This window comes from Cotesia glomerata, linkage group LG1 (genome assembly GCF_020080835.1).
Source record: "Cotesia glomerata isolate CgM1 linkage group LG1, MPM_Cglom_v2.3, whole genome shotgun sequence".
NCBI lineage: Eukaryota > Metazoa > Arthropoda > Insecta > Hymenoptera > Braconidae > Cotesia > Cotesia glomerata.
Genome location: NC_058158.1, coordinates 25,313,104 through 25,334,021, shown reverse-complemented (window position 1 = coordinate 25,334,021; position 20,918 = coordinate 25,313,104). Strand labels below are relative to the sequence as shown.

Here is a 20,918-nt window from a genome sequence, read left to right as displayed (position 1 = left end):
CACACACACACACATATATATATATATATATATATATATATATATATATATATATATATACACATACATACATACATACATACATACATAGTGACAATATCGCAGGGGTAGTCAGGGAAGCTTCCTATGACCTTAACACGTCGAGATCTGATGAAAACTCGAATTTTGCAAAACGGGGTGAAAACAATAACTTCCCGATTTTTGAAAATCTTCGATTTTCTTAGCGGGAAGTTAAAAAAATAATGCTCAGGTGCAATATTTGTTTGTTAAATGTAACGTCGATCAAAACTTTAACAATTTATTTCTGTCAATCATTCTAACGCGGAAAAAAAGTATTATGTTATTGAACTATACAATAAGGATTGTGGTGAAATAGACTGTAGTTCAAGATTCGACATTTTAAATTCTTTACAAAAACATTTGAGATTAGGACATCAATTTCCACCACAACCGTTATCGAGCAATAAAATCAAAAACTCTACAGTAACTCAATAGTATATTACACACCTAGGGAAGTTAAGTAAGAAATGTCTCAGATCACATGTAATTGTCGGCCGAAGCGAAGCCGAGGTTGACAAACATGTGATCTGAGGCTTTTCTTATTTTCCTTCCCAAGGGGTGTAATAAACTATTGCTCGACGAAGGCAGGAAGCGGTACTTTCGTTTAGCGCAGCGGGCCGAAAGTTGACGCTTTCTGCCCGTCGAGCAAAAAATAGAACTGTATCGCTAAATTACATACAAAAACTGAATCAAATATAAATCACATTATTAATAATGATACGAGTAAAAACTCTTATCCGTACGTCATAAATACCAAAAATTTCAAGTCTGAAGTAAATAATGAACCCGTGTAAAAATTATCTGATATCATGATGAGGTTTTCATTATGAATATCAATGGATTTTATATTTTGACACAAATATAAGATTCATATAGAAGCCATATCAATATTCATTTGAAACTCGTAAGAAGTTAAATACTAATGTAAACGAATTTTTTTTTAGGTATTAGATTAGTAAAGTTTTCATTTTTTCCGTTAATCAGAGGAAAAATATAGTAATTGAGAAGACATTATTTTCATCATGCAATATACTGTTACATGAACTACTTTACTTTCTTTCTTGATTTTCTTAACTTAGAAGAATATTTAGAAAAACACTATCTTGGTTTAAAAAAATTTTTTGACTGAAAAAATTGTTTTGTATTAAGATAATTATTTTTTATTTTAAAAATAATTTAAATCCACCTAAAAATTGCTTTAACTTAATTAATTTGTATTATTTCCTGTATATAGTTATGACTCAATAACTTTATATCACGATTTAAAAAGGCTAACGACATCACTACGATATTATTATGATTTTATGCAGATATTACTATCACTTTATTAAAAATTCATATTAACATCATAATAATTTCATAATCAAATTACTAGAAATTTTCTTTCTTCAAAAAGAAAAATAAAAATTTCATAATTTATTTTAAAAAAAATTTGTTCGCACAAATATTTTACTTATTACGAGTATCAAATGTATATTAATATGGCTTTTATATGAATCTCATATTTGTGTCAAAATATGAGATTCATTATGATATTCATAATGAACCTCATCATGATATCAGATGATTTTTACACGGGTAGCTGAAAGATTTGAAGCTAAATTGTACGTAAATCCACGCTTACCCCGTAATATTGTTCAAACAATTTTTGATGATACACGTAGTTTTATAGGTGATGAACTTCTAGAAATGCTAGAATCACCTGTTAATAATGCACTCCTAAAATTAAAATGTCCGTTCAATGATCACAGTAAGGTAAATCGTTATTTTCGATGCACGAAGGTAAAGATTTTGATGGCTTGAAATGACGTCAGAAGCTTGAGGCTATGGGCGCATTCTTATCAAGACGGAGTTAGTTATCCAGCCGAGCGAAGCGAGTCCGAATATAGTACGAGGTCTTGATGAGAATGTATCAATAATTTCAAACGTGTGCCTTCACTTTAAGTCTGTCAGGGTTGTTCCTAATTTTGAGCATAAAGTATCGAACAAAATTTTTTGTCATATCAACAGCAGAAGTTGCATTTCAGAGAAAAAGGGTCGAACCTGTTAAATTATTGTTTATTTAATTTGAAAGCACAAGAATTATGTGAAAACATATAGAACTAATGATATATTATGATGTAATATTTTTCTATTATTTCGTTAATAGAATATTTTTTTTAATTTCATTTAAAATCCAACTTTTTCGGTTGATATGACAAAAAATATGTTCAATGATCTACGAAATTCGTTCTCTTATTTAAATAAGGAATAAAGACGTTTAGAATTTTTCAGTTCTAACAATACATAGAACCTATTTCGTATATAATCGATAGAGCTTTTGTCATTACAAAAAACAATGATGGAACGATTGGTAAATATATTGATATTAGCGATCAATATATTCCACTTAGTCTTTCAATTAAAGCCTTTTTTGGAACGAATGATACATTAGATATTGTTTTAAATTATATGTCGAGCGTTAAAGGAAACACAGCGTACATGGAAAATTTTATACAAGGTAAACTCTGGACAGAAAAAGGTTCTAAATATTTTGAAAATAGTTATTTTCGATACGCCTGCGCAAAGGTAAGTATTTTGGTAAGCTTGAAGTGACATCACGAGGCTGAGATTATGGGTGTATTCTCAACAAAACCGAGTACGTTGTTATCGGTCGAGCGAAGCGAGATTGGATGAAACGTACGAGGTTTTGTTGAGAATATATCCAGAATCTCAGACGAGTGTCATCACTTCAAGTTTATTACCAAAATGCCAACCTTTGTGGATTTGTATCGAACAGAATTTTTTGTAATAGCAACGGCGAAACTCGGATTTGAGAGGATGAAAATATAATTTTATTCATTTACGAATTGTCACACGTAAATAAATGACAAACTAAAATATTAGTAAAATTGTTTACAAGAATCGACTTGTCGCCAAGATTATTTTTTTCGATTTATACTCTCCCTGGCGGACGATTGTAAAAATAAACGAAACTCAATATCCTATAGTACTTTTTAACATCCATGCGAGAATGTAGAGACAGATAGAGAGAGAGAGATGTCACTTATCGATACGTGTGCGTGAAAAGTAGACTCAACTATAGATGGCCAGATATCATCCATTTTACCCCTTCTAACTATAGCTCGAAACTCCAAGTTTCGCGGTTGGTATTACAAAAAGACATTGTCATCCCTTACTTTTTATCCGGTGATAATGTAGAAGTAAGCAATCCTCTCAGCTCGCATTCAGTCAAAGTAATGCCAATTTATGCGTCATTTCCATGTCTACCGCCTGAATGTAGAACACAACTAACGAATATTTTACTGTTTTTGATTTACGATTCTTGGATACGAGATACTAATAAAAAAAACCGCATGTATGACATTTACCGTCCGCTTATACAAGGCATTAGATATTCGGAAGAAAGAAGAATTGCTATTAGTATATCTACGGGTAAAAAAGTAGTAATTTATGTCATATGGCCGCAAAGTGGCGATTTTCTGACAACGACGATGTTGCGATATGAGCTTAAGGTCGTGGCGGGAATGTACGAAAACGGGCATAAGTTTAACGTCCAAGGCGAAGCCGAAGACGGAAATTTACGATTGTTTTCGTACATTCGCGTCACAAATTTTGAAGCGAATATCGTAAAATCGTCGTTGTTAAAATCACCACTTAATGGCCAAATGACATACAATATTTTTTGTTATTATTGCTCCATAAGTTTAACTTTTGAGGCATTTAAGGCAAATAATGATACATTCAAATTTTATGAAGTTTCCCAAAGGCAAAAAACTTAATTTTATATCAATTATCTTTTTATTAATATTTATTGATTGTGTGGTTGTTATTTTATTAACATTAGGTCCGTTTCGTAATAAACTGCCAGCAGAGAAATAATTAGCTTCACTCAATAGTAACTAAGTTTAAAATTTACTCAAAATCTTCGGTCGGTAATTAGGAGTTACGGTAATTATTACGTGAAGCGTTCCACATTCACGTAACAGGATATTGGTAAGAAAGGATTGAGAAAGGAATATGGAGAGGATCATCTTAATGTGAGTTTATAGAATATGCGAGAAAAAATTATTAGATAGCTCGGACTGGGATTCGAACCCAGAACCTTCCGAAGACATGTAGGCTACTTTACCATTTGAGCTATCCGGTCTAAACTAAATTTCCTTTCGCTTATTCTATATACATTAAGCCACACCGCCATTTGTCTTCTATTTGTTCTGAATCTAAGCATACTCATTTAACGGCTTCTGCTTCAGCTAATAGATGTAGAGTAAATATTCATCTTTCGCTAGCAAAAAAGCATCAATTAACAATGAACTTCTTGATAATATCTAATTTCTTTACTTCCAAGTATTACTTTTGGTCCTATGGATACCGTTCAGTCGAATGATTTTCTACACTGCAATGTACCAAATGATGTAGAAGATAAAAGCTTCCGAGCATTTAAGTGGATTGAAATTAAAAATATAAAATATACTAGAAAAATGGTGGTATTAGTAGGATATGAAAATTTGATGCCTGTTTTTGCGGAAATCAAGGCAATTGTAACCGTGAATGATATTGTAAATAGTGTATACTTTATTTGTAATCAGTTGTTAGTCCTAGGATATTATGAACATGTTGTAGGATATGAAGTAAACCGTTCAAATTCTATTATTTGGATTCATATCGAAAATTTACATAATGTTTTTCCTCTATATGTACATACATCTTTGGATGGCGAACTTTGTGTTATTTTGAATTTTAAAAATTGTTGAAATAATAAAATAATTTTATAAACAAAATGTATTGTTTTTATTTTTGAATTTATAGGTTAAGCAATCAACTTCTGTCAAATTTTCACGTTTTGAGGCACCTCAAAAATCTGGAAACTGTTCAAAGTTGAATTTGTTATGCATTTGTTGCATTACTTCAATCCAGTCCATGTTGCGTCTCACGACGCCTACTCCTGGTTATTGGTCCCTTTCTGCGGTTTTTGCTTTTAGAAGGCGCTGCGCGTAGGATGCAACAGCTAACCAATTATCTTCTTTTCTGAGCATGCAGGCTATCAAGCTCTCGGAGGAGAGCGTGGTGCCAATAGTTTCTTCGGTGCTGTTTCTGTAGTCCTTCCACCGATCACACTCGAAGAACGTGTGTTCGGCGTTGTCAATTTTGTCTAGGCAATATTTGCACGTTGGCGTGCAGTGCAGCCCCATCTTTAAGAGATAGGCGTTGATTTGTCCGGGACCTGTCAATAGCTGGGTGAGGAAGAAGTCCATGTCCCCATGTTTCCGAGAAATCCAGACGTTTATGTTTAAGATCAGGCACGCCATCCATCTGCCCGTCTCTCCTGATGTCCATCGGTCCTGCCACTCTTGCTGCGTTTCCACCTTTATCATCGTTCTTGCGTTCTTCATGTTTTCGTCACTATCTTTAGCGTCATAGAGTTTTGCTCTTTCGAACGCTAATAGGTCGATATGCGCGGCTTTCGAATGACCAGTACAGCCGCTTCAGAAACCGTGCGGTAGGCACATGCAACCCTGAGAGCACCTCGCCGCTGTATTGCCGCCATCTTTCGCCGGTAGGTCTTCTGCTTTAATATGTTAAAGCCCATATCTCCGCTTCATAAAGCAGTACTGAATGGGCTGCTTCTAGAAGAACTCTTCTCTTTTTTGTTCTTGGTCCCATGGTGTTGGTCATGATTCTTGTTAGACTAGACACCGTCTTGCTAGCTTTCCTGCATGCACTGTCAAGTTGTTCGCGGAAAGATAGTTTCTCGTCTATCATTACCCCTAGATAGCGCAGGACCCTTGTTGACGTCAGTGTTGTTCCTCCCATGTCCACAGTGAATGGTTTTGGGAACCATTTTTGACGTGTCAGAACAACCATCTCGGTTTTATGCTTGGCGAGTTTCAGGTGGTGTTTATCAAGCCAGGTCTCGACGGCGTCAATGGTCTCCCGGACCAGTAGTTCGGCCTCTCCTACGCTGTCTACTACTATCGTAGCCGCAACGTCGTCTGCAAAGCCTGTTAGCTCTACTTGCTCTGGCAACGGAATTTCAAGCAGCTCGTCGTAGACTGCGTTCCATAGATCGGGCCCCATTATTGAGCCTTACGGCACGCCAGCCGTTATAGCGTATTCTTGTGGGCCTTCAGTAGTTTCCACTATTAGCTTTCAATCGTCAAGGTAGTTGTCGACTAGTGCTAGATTCTCTGGTTCCGCGTCAAACTTGTGCTCCAGAGCGTCTAAAATGTCTCCCCAATTTTCGCTGTTAAAGGCGTTTTTGACGTCTAGCGTAAGGAGAAGACATACTTTATGAGCTTTGAGGCTGCCAGACCATGCTTGTTTTGCTGTCTATGAATTTCTCGATCGCTCCAACTGTCGAACAACCTTTCCGGAGGCTATGTTGGTTGGTGGCAAAGCCTGCGGCACGGTCGATGTCGTTACGAAGTTTTTTTTATATGAGCTTCTCGAGCAGTTTGCCAGCAATGTCCAGCATGCAGAGTGGTCTAAACGACGAAGGTGTTACGGGGGTTCCTTTACCTTTGTCTAAGAGAACCAATCTTTGCCGCTTCCGAACCGCGGGAAACGTGCCAGTTGCCAAGCATGCATTGTAAGTGTTCAGGAGTATGTCTGGGTATTCCAGGGCTACAGGTCTGATCACCGACATCGGGATGCCATCCTCTGATAGCCCTCCAGGTGCCCTTCCCGTCTTGAGAGACTTTGCCGCGTTTTGCAGCTCTTTAGTTCTAAAAAGTGTTGATTTGCAATCTTTTCCGTAATGTCTTTTCTCCCGCGGCGGGTGTTTAGTAAACAGCTCCGCTACAATGCTGTCCATTAAGGCAGTGTGTGTGTGTGTGTGTGTGTGTGTGTGTGTGTGTGTGTGTGTGTGTGTGTGTGTTTAATAACCTTCCCATATGTTTTTAATGGTTAGACCAATTTGAACGAACTTGGTGGTGTTTGAAAAGGCTTCACTTTGATTTTTTGTACCATCCGAACTGATGTGGTACAATAGATTTTGAAAAATTTAAAAGAAAGTGTTATTTAGAATTTTATCTCTAACTAATATATCACTTGCAAAAGCTAATCAGCTCTTAAGCCTAAAAAATGACGTTGATTGTTGTAAGCCGCACTAAAATCGATCCATGCGTTGAAGAAAAACCATGATCGAAAAATTCCGAAAAAAGGGTTTTTTTTTTAATAACTTTGAAATTTTTCCTTAAATTATTTTTGATTTGATAAATAATAATTGAATAAAAAAAAAAATATTTAATTTTTAAAAATTAAAAAAAAAAGGTTTTTTTTTATAACGTCGAAACTTCCCTTTAGATCGTCTTACATCTAACAGACTAATTATAAGTGCTTAAAAATCTCTTTTAAATCGGTCAAATCATTCATGAGATATTAACGGTTGTAATAGTTACGTAACAAAATCATTTCGTTACGGCAACAAAATCAGCTATGTTAAAGTAACAAAATTATTCTGTTATCCGAACAAAATTATTTTGTTGGGACAGCAGATTGATTTTGTAAACTAACAAACTGATTTGTTATTACAACATAACTAATTTTATTAATGTAACTCATAGATTTGTTGTTATAAGTATAATCATTTGTTATTTCAACATATATTTTAGTTATCCTGTCTTTTGTTATCATAACAAATTATTTTTATGCGTGTAGAAAAGTTGCAAAAAAAGTTACGCAAAAGTTACGTGTTTCTGATGTTTACAACGATTCTGAAGATGAACCTTAAGTCTGATAAATCGCCGACCATTCCAAACAAATAATTTATTTTAGTTACATAGGAAAGTGCTAATTTTTATATTAATTTTTGTAAAACAGATTACAATGTGATCCTGCGACCAGTCATTTCTTTAAAAAGAGTTTTTATTTTCTTAGTAAGAAGCCTTGAGTGAATCTAAATGTTGCACCCGCGAGTACGGAATCGCCCTTTTACTATATAATTTTTTATGTCTTATTTTATTTTACTTCATTTTAAATTAATTAACTCGGCCTGACTATTGAATAGAAAAATTTGATAATTTATTTTTTCGTTAAGGGATCATTCTACTTTGGGTGTATGAAAAATACCGGTATTTTCATTAATTTTTTTTAAGAATGCTGTTATGTTTATTGATACAACACTTATTAGGCACATCAAAAACATTTATAAACTACAAAAAAAAAAAAATAAAGAATTTGATCGATTTTACTTCTTTTTAAGTGTAACAATGGTAAGTAAACAGATGTCCTCAAAAATAGGTAGATGTGTGCTGTTGAAAAATCTCAAAAACTTTTGACCGTTTCTTATAAAATTACGGGATATAGCTATTCATAAGAATCGGTTCAAAAGTTTTTGAGAATTTTTTAACAGCACACACCTATCTATTTTTGAGGACATCTGTTTACTTACCATTTATACACTTAAAAAGGAGTGAAATCAATCAAATTTTTTATTTTTCTTGTAGTTGATGAATGTTTTTATAGTGTCCAACAAGTTTTAGATCAATAAACATAGCAATATTCTTAAAAAAAATTTATAAAAATAGGCGTTATCTTTCATACATCTAAAGTAGAGCAACCCTTCAATGAAAACTTTATGCTGTGAAAGTTATAATTAATGTAATAATGTAGTTTGATGTTTTGCACTTGTTTTAGATAAAAAAAATTAGGAAAACAGTTGACCCTGAAGGCCATTCCTATAACTTCCCGCTAATTCCATACCTAGGCGCTTAAAATTGTACTTATGACGATTTTGAGCTCTTCGAGCTCAAAAATACAGTTAATGTGTTATTTCATTACATCAAAAACGATCCGAAAAGAAATGTCAGAGTTATGTTAAAAAAACACTCAATTTCGAATTTTTCGTCAACGATATCTCTCGAATCAATCAACCGATTTTTACGTTCTTGGCAGCGATCAACGTGGTATTTTAAGCTGTAGAAATTATTATCTGAAATCAAAAACAATCCAGGAAGAAATGTCGAAGTTATGTAAAAAAAAACATTTTTTCCCAAATTTTTCGTTCACGATATCTCACGAACGAATGAACCGATTTCGATCGCGGTGACGGCGATTGATGCAGTTTTTTAAGCTTAAGAGCTAATTAGTTTTTGGAATCGATCGGTAGAACCGATAAAAAGTTATTCCAAAAAAACAGTTTTTCAAATTATTTATTTTTGAGATTTCTCAAAATCTACTGGTCCGAATTACCTAAAGTAGTATAAAATATCTAGGGGCAAAGAAACTTTTTCGATTGCCGCCAATTCCGTTTAAATCAGTCAAGCCGTTCAAAAGTTATTAGAGGCTTAATGCATACACACACACACACACACACACACACACACACACACACACACACACACACACACACACACACACACACACACACAGATATAGTGACACCTCCGCGAGTGTACTCAGAGAAGCTTCCTAGGACCTCAAAACGTCGAGATCTGATGAAAACTCGATTTTCGAAAAACGGGGTAAAACTAATAACTTCCGGTTTTTTGAAAATTTTTAATTTTCTTAGCGGGAAGTTAAAAATTTTGTTATAAATTTTTATATTTCCTTTAATGAAAATTCAATGAAATATTTATAGATTAAAAAATGTATGGAATATAAACTACACAATACACTTTTTAACACTGGAAAACCACGGAAGTTTTATCGCACATGATAAAACCGAAAAAGTTATATATTTATACATTTAAAGAGTATTTAATTGACCATTCACAGTGATAAATATTTTCTAGTGTGATAAAAAATTTGTTGAATTAAGTATAGTTTAAATTCATTCATAATTTACATCATTTGTAAAGTTCAAATTTTATATTTTTATTACATTTATTTATTTTTTTATTTAAATAAAAGGCTCGACACATATAATTCCAATCATAGGACCATCTGAATACATATTTATAAATTTTATTACATAAAGAATACAATTACATAGTTCATCACTTGCAGTCTATTTACAAACTATTGTAAGCTTATCATTTATGATAATTTTAATTCCTTGAAGTTTACATAATATGAGTTCAAAATTTCGTGAAAAGTTTATTATATTTCGTATTTTAATATTTTTTAAATTTAAAAAAAAAAATTAAAAAAAATTAATGTAATGTAATGCTTCTGTTGGGTCAGCGAAAAATGAATTAAAAATAAAACTAATTAGCGTTGATGAATTTACGAAGCTTAGTTGGTTATAACTTTCGGACATTAAATTAAATGAATGGAAGATAATTGTCTCGTTAAAATGAATTGAAATCTTGAAAATTCATGAAGTGGTACATCGTACTGACAAGAGGATTATGTAGATCACATGAGGATAAGCTGATTAAAACAATGGTACTTGATCCGAGCACTTAATTATGTCGAATAATAAAGACTCGTTGCAACCGGACGTGAGATATAGATAACTTCATCTATACAGTGAAATGAAGAGGTCAAAGATTAATCTTATCAGGATCATGTTACACAGAGAACATATGATAGTCCCATTTACGTATTGGATTTTTTGTTCCGTGATATTACAATAACCTATGCCCTGGCTTCGGGTCAATTGGTCAAGGTTCTTTTTTTATATCTACTGATTCAATTTAATTAAATGCATGAATGAATATACTGCTATTTTAAGACTTTATTATAAATAACGACATTCTGAATGAATTATTTTAGTTATTTCTGAAAGTAGAATTATATTTTTAATAGTTTTATTTGTCTCATTCCAATATGTAAATTATTTTACGTAAAACTACTTTATCTCTTGATTGTTTACCGTAGTATAATAATTATGATAACAAAGTCATACTAATTCACTCTAGTTAACAATTCATTACAATATGTATTCGATACTTTAATTTTCATCTAAAATAAAAGATGATAGCAGCTTGGCTTATTTATTATCTTAAGAATTTTTTTATTGGTTTGAAAAAAAATTTTGCACGTTTCACAACACACTAACGTATAAGAGTGCTCTATTCTTGATGTGATCAACTTTGCAACATAAATTGTTCTTTTACTTAAAGTTAAACGGTTGATTCATATACAATAACATGTCTCAATAATTATAAAGACTTAAAAATACAAAGTTATAGTAATTGTTACTTCATTTTCTTCAGCATAACCGTCAGTTATTATTCACAACTCACAAAAATCTATGCAATAGATGGAGATAAATTAAATCTTATACGTTCGTATTGATCTTTAAGATAAACCCTATTTATTTTATTACTTTAATAACCGTTTAAAAGATATTAATAAAATTCGATAGATTCTTACCCTTTAATAGTGCCATGGTAGAAGGAAGAGTTATTCAATAATGTTCATCGATAATTTAGAATAAGACAATTTCTGCAGTTTTATTTTTTTTCTATTTTTAATAATTTGAACTTCTAATATAGACATCTTTAGAATTTCTAGGGTTATATTGTTACATTTAAATATTAAACATAAAAAATTGTAATCTATAGAATAAAATATTTTGAATAGAATATTTTGATATTAATTTAAAAAATTTATGCAGCCCCATTATTGAAAAAGTTAAAATTCGTCCGTTCCGAGATGTAACTTGTATAACAATTTTAGCCGTCGAAATGGATCTCAATTAAATTATATGCGATCCTTCGTACATGGTTTAAATTTTAAATAAACCCATGAACTATTTTTTATCCTGCCAAAATTTTGTTATTTACTAGTTTTGTACGTGAGCAAAGGGAGCAGTTAAAGCTTCTGAATAACAAATAAATAAAAAAAAAAAAAAAAAAAAGAGGAACGAAAAACGGGAAGCGTAAAAAATTTTAGAAGTTTTCATTTTTTTTATTGACCAAAGAAATTTTTGAATCATTTTAAATTGAACAAGTAAATATAAATTACCATAATAATAATAATAATAATGCATAAGCAAAATTATATTAAATATACTTTTTATTGTAGTAGATAAAGAATTGAAACGAAAATTGTATTATTGTTGAATTATTTATTTTAATATTGTCGAATTTTGAGAATTATCATAAATGATATATAATGACAATATAGTTATAGTAATAATAGTAACAATAGCAATGATAATAATAATAATAATATTATTATTATTATTATTATTATTATTATTATTAATAATATAGAAATATATGTCACACAATGATGCTTTAAGAAGAACCCCCCAGTGTGCACTGAAGAGAGAAATTCAACATTCACATTTTGTTCGTTCGAGAGCGAGATTCCAGAAGCCAATGATAAATTTTTCGTTTCAACTACTACAACTCTTACATATTGGTTGAATACCGTGTAGCCTCTAGCGTATCGATCGATCATACACAAGAATACTTGAAATAATAAAAAAACAAACGAAAACTAATTCCACAAATCAATAATAGCATAGCACTCCCTTTAACGCTTCGCGTTATGGCCCGTACAATGAAATCTATGATAGTTTCAATGATCGAAATCTCAACTAAAGCTATTTTTCCAATTTTAAATCCATAGAATTTTAAAGAAACTTTCACCAGTATCGTCATATCTATTTTTCACTTCAGCATATAAATCTGGTCACATATATCGTAAGAAAAGAAAACTTTTTTAATCTCCGGAGGATCGATAAAGTTCATTTGTTCTTAGATTTTCAAAGAAAATTACCACTTCGAAGATACTTCTTTGAGAAGTTAACTTTAACATAAGATCGATGTGATAGAAGTTTTAAAACCCATTTCGTTTAATATTTGCTTGATAATACTTGATTAACATGGCCTTTCAATATACTTCAAGGGTGTGTCTGATATGCTTTGTTATGGTTCTTATTACTATGAGCAATCACAAAAATTTTTTAGTCCAGACCGGGATTCGAACACGGATCATTTAGTTACACGCCGAAGGCTCGATCAGTTGAGCTATCAGAGACACTATCTACAACTATTTACTCAGTCACCTAATAAGACCCACCGAGTAATAAACACCACCGTCCATTTTTCGGTAGAAAGCATTATATCTTTAATTATATCATTATAAACGCGGCAAAATTGCAGTATATCTTCGGTATTTTTACCGTAGAGATACGATTTTATTATTGTAAAATTATAGTAATATTATAGTTAATACATAGATTTTTTACGGTAAAAGTTCTAGAGTTTTACGGTAATTTTATCGTATTATTCTTGAACTTTGCAGCAAAAGTACGGTAGAAATGCTGTATAACTATAGTAAAAAAACTGGCCAAAATAACCACAAAAATACCGTATTATTTCAAAATTATAACGGTAAATTTATGGTAAACGCATTAATACCGAAAATTTACGGTATTTCAAAAACCGCGAGGGTAGTATGCGTCCTTATTTACTTGCTCTTACGGGAAAAAAATTTACTAAGTAACATTGTACTTTTCTATCATTCAAATTGTACTCTGTAGGCGGCAGCATCGTAGATTTTTTTTTGTTATTTATTACTTAAATCATTTGTGAGAATTACGATGTTCATTATTGTAAGAATTCATGAGTAAGTACAAGGAAAGAAAATTGAAGGAATTTCTGCAATTTTTCTATCGTAATCTATCTTATATAGAATTGTAGAGGTGGACTATAACTTTCCGTACAATAATTTTTACGATCTACTATCATAAATTGTATTTAATAAATAATACTAGCAAGAGACTTAAAAAGTCCAATACTATAGAGCAAATTATACAAGATGTTTTAGTGAACTTTACAATTCAACTATCGTAAAAATTGACAGTTGGTTTTTTTTAAAAGAAATTTTAGAAGGTAGAGGGTTAAACTCCTTGGTAACGTTGCAGTAACCGAAAAAACAAATCAGAATTTTCGTCCGGGAATCGAACTCAAAACTCTTAGTTAGTAGCCAGAGATTCTCCCTCTACGCTATCTGAGGTAAACTTCTATTCTTGGATTCTAGCGCTGTGCGCGACCAACATACACTAATTGAAAAACATTCCAATTCAACTATTGTAAAATTTGTTACTTCTATTGGAAAAATCCAGAGGCATTACTGAAAATTTTCGTCTAAAATATTTGAAAGTTACTAAGATAAATTGGAATTTTTTACAGATTCTGTTATAAACTATACATTTTTCAACAAAGAATTGAGTTGAAAAATAATAAGTAATCGATAGTTTCAAGTTTCACGCAACTAAAATTTTAGTATTTCCAATTATTATTGTATTATAACAAGATTATAGTTTCAATTATTACAGTTTGATGTGTAATACTTTGAGTTTTTTCTACGAGGGTCCTGTTTTTACTCTAAAAACTGTGATTTTTTCACTTCTCTTTTTTCCGGGCAGTATTAAAAGACGTAAACAATTGTAAACCATCTCTCATTTCTTTTGGAATACCTTATACATATTTATAATTCTATAAAAAAGGAAAATTAAGTAATAAAAATTAGGAAAACGGTTAACCCTAAAGGCCATCCCTGCAACTTCCCGCTGATTCCCGCGATCGACGTGGTTTTTTAAGGTTAAGAGCTAATTAGTTTTTGGAATCGATCGGTAGAGCCGTTTAAAAGTTATTCCAAAAAAACCACTTCTGAAAAAATTTTTTTTCCTATTTTTTTTTAGATTTCTCCAAATCTCTCAAAATCTATCGGTCCGAATCGGTTCAAATTTTCAGGAAATCTAAGTTTGGCGAAGCCCTTTCAAATGGTACCAACCGCGATGAAATCGGTTCAGCCGTTCAAAAGTTATAAGAGGTTTACATACTTACACACACATACACACACACACACACACACACACACCCACCCACCCACACACACACACACACACACACACACACACACACACACACACACACACACACACACACACACACACACACACACACACATACACATACAGACATAGTGACACCCTCGCGGGAATAGTCAGGGAAGCTTCCTAGGACCTCAAAACGTCGAGATCTGATGAAAACTCGATTTTCGAAAAACTGGGTAAAACCAATAACTTCCCGATTTTTGAAAATTTTCAATTTTCTTAACGGGAAGTTAAAAATAATCCAATAAGAATAAAGAATATTTGGATTGATATTATTAAAAAATAAAAAAAATGAATAAATGATAATAAAGTAAATCAAAGTCACGCCAAAAGCATAAATATTAATAAAATGAGTAGAAATTACATGCTGCTAAGGTATTGACTAAAACTTATATGACAAGTTTAATTTTTCAGAGAAGTAAGTACATAAGAATAAATGTATCAAAGAGGGACGTCAATAAGTGCCCTAAAGAATTTAAAGAAGACCGTGCCCGTAGGCAATTTTAAGGACTGGATGAGAAGAATAAAGGCGACATAATATAAGTTGTAGATATATTTATATATCAAGAGGAGATAAAGAGAGAAGGGAAAAAGGAGTCGGCATTCCAGAGATCTGGAAAGGTGATATCCAGTGTGGCTTGTCGTCTCTCTGAAGTTTCGATGTCGCTATTATGCCCTGGTGTCTGTGGTAGTTTAAACCAATCGTTTTATCCCATCCTTGGACCTTGTGTCGACCCACGAGCTTGATGTTTCAACGATTCCGGGGCATTCCACTCAAACAAACTAACAGTTTATTTTATTATTTTAACTTAAATATCCTAGAACGTCGAACTCCTGCTAAATGTCTTTGTCTTTATTCGTTTATCGCCTAATTTACATAACTAACGGATCCTGGATGACCTTCAGTAAAAAACTCCGCATAAATAAATAGAAAAGAATCTTATTCATAGAATTATGTACAAGAATTAAAACGACAAAGTTTTTGATTTTATTTATTTATTTTTTCTTTTTCGGTGTAAATATTTTCTTTTAAGAGAAGAAAATTACTATTAAGGCATAAAGTTTTTAGAGGAAATAGACTGTCGTAAACATGAATTTTCATTACTGAGTTGTAAAGTTTTTAAGTTATGACTCTAAATTTGCGAAATATTCACGTACAATGAGAATGTGTTGAAGTTTTAAAGTTGTACATTAAACGACGAGGTCGTTGGTAAATATGCCTAAAACCTAGAACCCAGAAACTAGGCAGAATATATGAAAACATGTGGTGATGTTGCATGAAATGAGAAATACGTTATATTGTATGTATTGTGTATTTTTGTACATGTATGTTCAAAAAATAAAAGACTTATTGTTTCTTTTCTCGTTTTATATATTTTATTTAAAACTACGGAGTAACAGTTAAAGACAAGTTCATATAAGAAGGCAGTGAAAAGGTTAGTGTATATACCTAGAAGGTTTTTCCGACGAGTGGGCTTCCAACACATATATACCACATATACCACTTCTTTCTTTTTCTCTACGGAAATAAAGTATAGTCAACCGGAACATTCGCTTTGTTTCCCCCGGGAGTGGAGTCTAGTGTGTAGTGTGTACTGTACTATAGTAGTTCAGCATTGTACCAGTAAAGAGTAACGAAATATAAGAGTTTTGTCGCTTGTACACAGCAAACTTTCAGCAAACTTAGCGTACGCTTCAACTACGAGTGTTTTCTGCCAATCAAAGTGTGCAATAATACCTTTGAATTTTTTTTTTATTTATAAATATTTATCTTTATTGCTCTGATACAGCACACGGAGAGAAAAGAATAGATCTTATTCCTATGTAGAATAGTAACCATTACTATGTTACATAGTAACGGAAATTTTTGTGAGAATCCTGTGTAAATTTGCTGAGAAAAATCTTAGAAATTGTGATAAAAATGTGAACAATCTCTTATTCGATGCGGAATTAAATTTTGAAAATAATGTTGCTGTTGTTGTTTTATTTTTTTGATAAAAATTTCAATTTGTTATTAAGGTAGTACCTCCGCGACAATCCAGATCAAAAATTTTGACTCGCTATCCATGTTATACGTATCGACAGAGCTAAGGTTGTAGGTTAAGATTTTTTAACGTTACTGTACTCGTCACTACTATATTCTCTATACATATACACACACACTACGGTTTCAGTGACTAGCGGCTGTTTTTTGTACCCCCTCTCCTAAAAATAATCCTCTAAAAGTGAAATTGATTTTAATTAATCTCGAAAACTACATGGTAAAAAATTTTCATTTTTTTTTTAATTGTTCGAAATATCATATTCTTCAATCTACTAGTTTTTTGATAAAGTCTTGAAATTCTTTCGATGGAAAAAATTAAAAATACTGTCATTTTCCCACGCTTCTCCTATGTTACATGTACAAAAATGTCATTTTCAATTGCAATTATCTCGAGCTTGGTGTGGTAAATCGTCTTCAAATTTTAACAGCATATGTATTATGTATTTAATGACTTATATTCAAAGTTTCGAGGATTTCTTGAAATATTGCTTTCATAACCGTACTACCTTAACAACAAACATAAACAAAATAAAAAAAATCTCAGTTTTTCGTAAATAACTCAATAACTCTATAGCTATAGGTGATATTAAAAATCGGAAAAAGATCCTTAAACCCGAGTAAAAATGAAATTATTATTTTTTACGGAAAAATAATAAATTTCGTTCGACCGCCGCACTACCGCTGCACCGGCGCCGCTGCACGACCGTCGTTTGGTGGACTATTACGCAGCACGCTAAAAATTTACTCCCCCTAGCATCGCCGCACCACTGCCGCACCAATGCTAAGTCATACCTACAATTTCACAAAAAATGGTATCATAATTAATTTATCACGCAATAATTACTTAACAAATAATGCGACTAGAAATATTAATGTAAGACCTATTCATCAACCTCCTTTTAATCAAATGCCTAATATTAAAAAAAAAATTTTTTTTTTAAATCAGGCCAAAGCACCGCGAAATTATTGATTTTTTTAGTCGTATTGTTGATATAGGTTTTTAATTTCGTCCTCGGGTTACACAGAAGCGGTACGCCTATCGAAATACTCTGAAAGAATTTTAAAAATTGAACTGTGATGGGATTCGAACCTGGATCGTCTGCATGGAAGTCTCGAACATTGCCAACTGCGCTGCAAGCCATAGTTAACTAAAAAAATTTAGTTAAGCTATTTGAATGATCAACAAATATTTTATTTCAATGTATATACCATCAAACAGCGGTATGGTGCAGCGGTGGTGTAGCGGTGGTGCGGCGAATAGAAATTTATTTACTTGTCACGGCGCTGGTGCGGCGGTAGTGCATCAAATAGATAAATTCTTTACTTGTCACGGCGGTGGTGTGGTGGTGATGCGGCACTTGTAAAATAATCAAAATTGTCACGGCTGTAGTGCAGCGGTGGTGCGGCGCTTAAAAAGCCGTGCAGCGGTGTTGCGGCGGTGGTGCAGCGGAATTCTGTTTTTACTCGCGAAGAGGAGGAAATTTCTGAAAAAAATCTCCCGGAACTCTAACTTCAGAAACAATAACTGTTATTTAATGTTTAAAATAGGGTTTCGCGCGACTTTTGTCACATGGCCGCATTGATGCTAAAATACAACAGCAGTCGCGCGGAAATTACTACAGCATGAAATAAAGTAAGGAGTCTTCAATGGAGATTTCTAATGTTTATTAAATGGAACTACATCAGCATTAAAATAAACGTTCATTCTCTTTATCCATGTTTACACAATTGTATGCATGTAAATATCTAAACTGTATGTACATCGTATTGAAAAATTTTCCTTCTTATATGTTATGTATGTAAGAATACAAATTTTATATATATCACCGTCGCTGAGCTTGTGTGAATGGTATAATGATAAAAATGTTATTCTTCTCGACATCTATTTTTTTATGAATGACTATGTATAGAGAAGAAAAAATTATATTGATTCAAGAAAAAAATCTTGAACTATGAAAATAATTTTATAGAGCTTATCGTCTTGTTTGAAGGCGAAATATTCTTAACTGAGAAATTTATCTTAATTTAAGTAAATTTCACTTGATTCAAGAATTTGTCATCTTCATTCAAGACAATGAAATTCTTCTAAATTTTTTTTTGGTTTACGAATTTTTCCTTTGAATCAAGTAAATTTTTTTTTTAAGTGTACATGATGTAACGATAATAAAAAAATTAGGAAAACGGTTGACCTTAAAGGCCATCTCTGCAACTTCCCGCTAATTCCGTTAATAGCTGGCCGCTTTTTTTGAGCTCTTCGAGCTCAAAAATACAATCTGTGTGTTGTTTTGAGCTCTCTGAGCTCGAAAAGATACCCTTTCTATGCTTTTGAGCTCTTTGAGCTCAAAAGTCTGATAGAAGTTTCATAGAACACTATTTTTTTAATTTTCAAACCGCAATAACTTTTGAATGAATGAACCGATTTTTACGCGGTTGTCGGCATTCTACGCAGTTTTTTAAGCCTTATAAAGAATTTTCAAGTTTCAATTGGTCAAACTAGAAATTTTAGAGTAACTCCAAAAAAAACACTTTTTCCGTTTTCTTTCGTTCACGATATCTCTCGAACGAATCAACCGATTTTGACCAGATTAGCGGCGATTGACGTGGTTTTTCAAGGTTGAGAGCTGATTAGTTTTTGGAATCGATCGGTAGAGCCGTTTAAGAGTTACTCCAAAAAAACCACTTCTGAAAAAATTCCTTTTCCTATTTTTTTGAGATTTCTTTAAATTTCTGAACATCTATCGGTCCGAATCGGTTCAAATTTTCAGGAAATCTAAGTTTGGCGAAGCCCTTTCGAATGGCACCAAGTGATATTTCGAGTGGCACCAAGAAGCCCATTCGAATGGCACCATAGTGACACCCTCGCGAGAGTACTCAGAGAAGCTTCCTAGGACCTCAAAACGTTGAGATCTGATGAAAACTCGATTTTCGAAAAACGGGGTAAAACCAATAACTTCCCGATTTTTGAAAATTTTCAATTTTCTTAGCGGGAAGTTAAAAAGGAAGATAATGAATTATGATAAAAAAGGTAACGATAGTTTGAGTATAAAAAATTAAGAAAACGGTTGACCATGAAGGCCATCTCCGCAACTTCCCGCTACTTTCGTAATTAAGCGCTCAAAATTGCACTTATTACATTTTTGAGCTCTTCGAATTAAAAAATATAATTTTCGTGTAGTTTTGAGCTCTCCGAGCTCAAAAGTTTGGTAAAACACTTTTTTTTGAATTTTCAAACCGCAATAACTTTTGAATGAATGTACCGATTTTCACGCGGTTGGCGGCATTCAACGCAGTTTTTCAAATTCTATGATATATTTTTAAACACAAATTGATCAGACCAGAAATTTCAGTGTAATTCGAAAAAAACACTTTTTTTCGATTTCTTTCGTCAACGATAACTCACGAACGAATCAACCGATTTTGACTGGCTTGGTGGCAATCGATGTGGTTTTTCGATGTTAAGAGCTGATTAGTTTTTGGAATTGATCGGTCAAGCCGTTTAAAAGTTATTAAAAAAAACCACATTTGAAAAAATTGTTTTTCGCAGTTTTTTTAAGATTTCTCATAATTGATCGGTCCGAATCGGTCCAACTTGTGTTCAAAATCTAAGTTTAGTCGAATCCCTTCGAATGGCAGCAACCGCGATCAAATCGGTCAAATCGTTCAAAAGTTATGAGAGGTTTACACCCACACACACACACACACACACACACACACACACACACACACACACACACACACACACACACACACACACGCACACGCACATACACACACCGACATACAGACACCATCGCGGAAATAGTCAGGGAAGCTTCCTAGGACCTCATAACGTCGAGATCTGATGAAAACTCGATTTTCGAAAAACGGGGTAAAAACAATAACTTCCCGATTTTTGAAAATTTTCAATTTTCACGACCTAAAAAGTCGTATCTTTTTTTCAGAAAAATTTTTTAACGGACGATAAAATTATCACTGTTTATGAAAATGTGTTGTAATACAAAAACGATCTTAATACAGATTTTCGGTTTTTTTCGGAAAGTAACATTAAACCTGATTAATGTTAAAAAA

At 32.6% G+C, this 20,918-nt stretch overlaps 1 protein-coding gene and 1 long non-coding RNA gene across 3 annotated transcripts in view; both read right to left on the bottom strand.

Annotated features, from left to right (window-relative positions):
* LOC123264423 (mannosyl-oligosaccharide alpha-1,2-mannosidase IA) overlaps positions 1-20,918 on the bottom strand; it is a 174,393-nt gene that overhangs the window by 73,038 nt on the left and 80,437 nt on the right. The window lies entirely within an intron of this gene.
* LOC123264535 lies at positions 1,501-20,185 on the bottom strand. The gene is made up of 3 exons (XR_006509366.1): positions 20,173-20,185; positions 8,208-8,216; positions 1,501-1,642 (listed from the first exon to the last, which is right to left on the bottom strand). It is a non-coding gene; the product is annotated as an uncharacterized LOC123264535 (long non-coding RNA).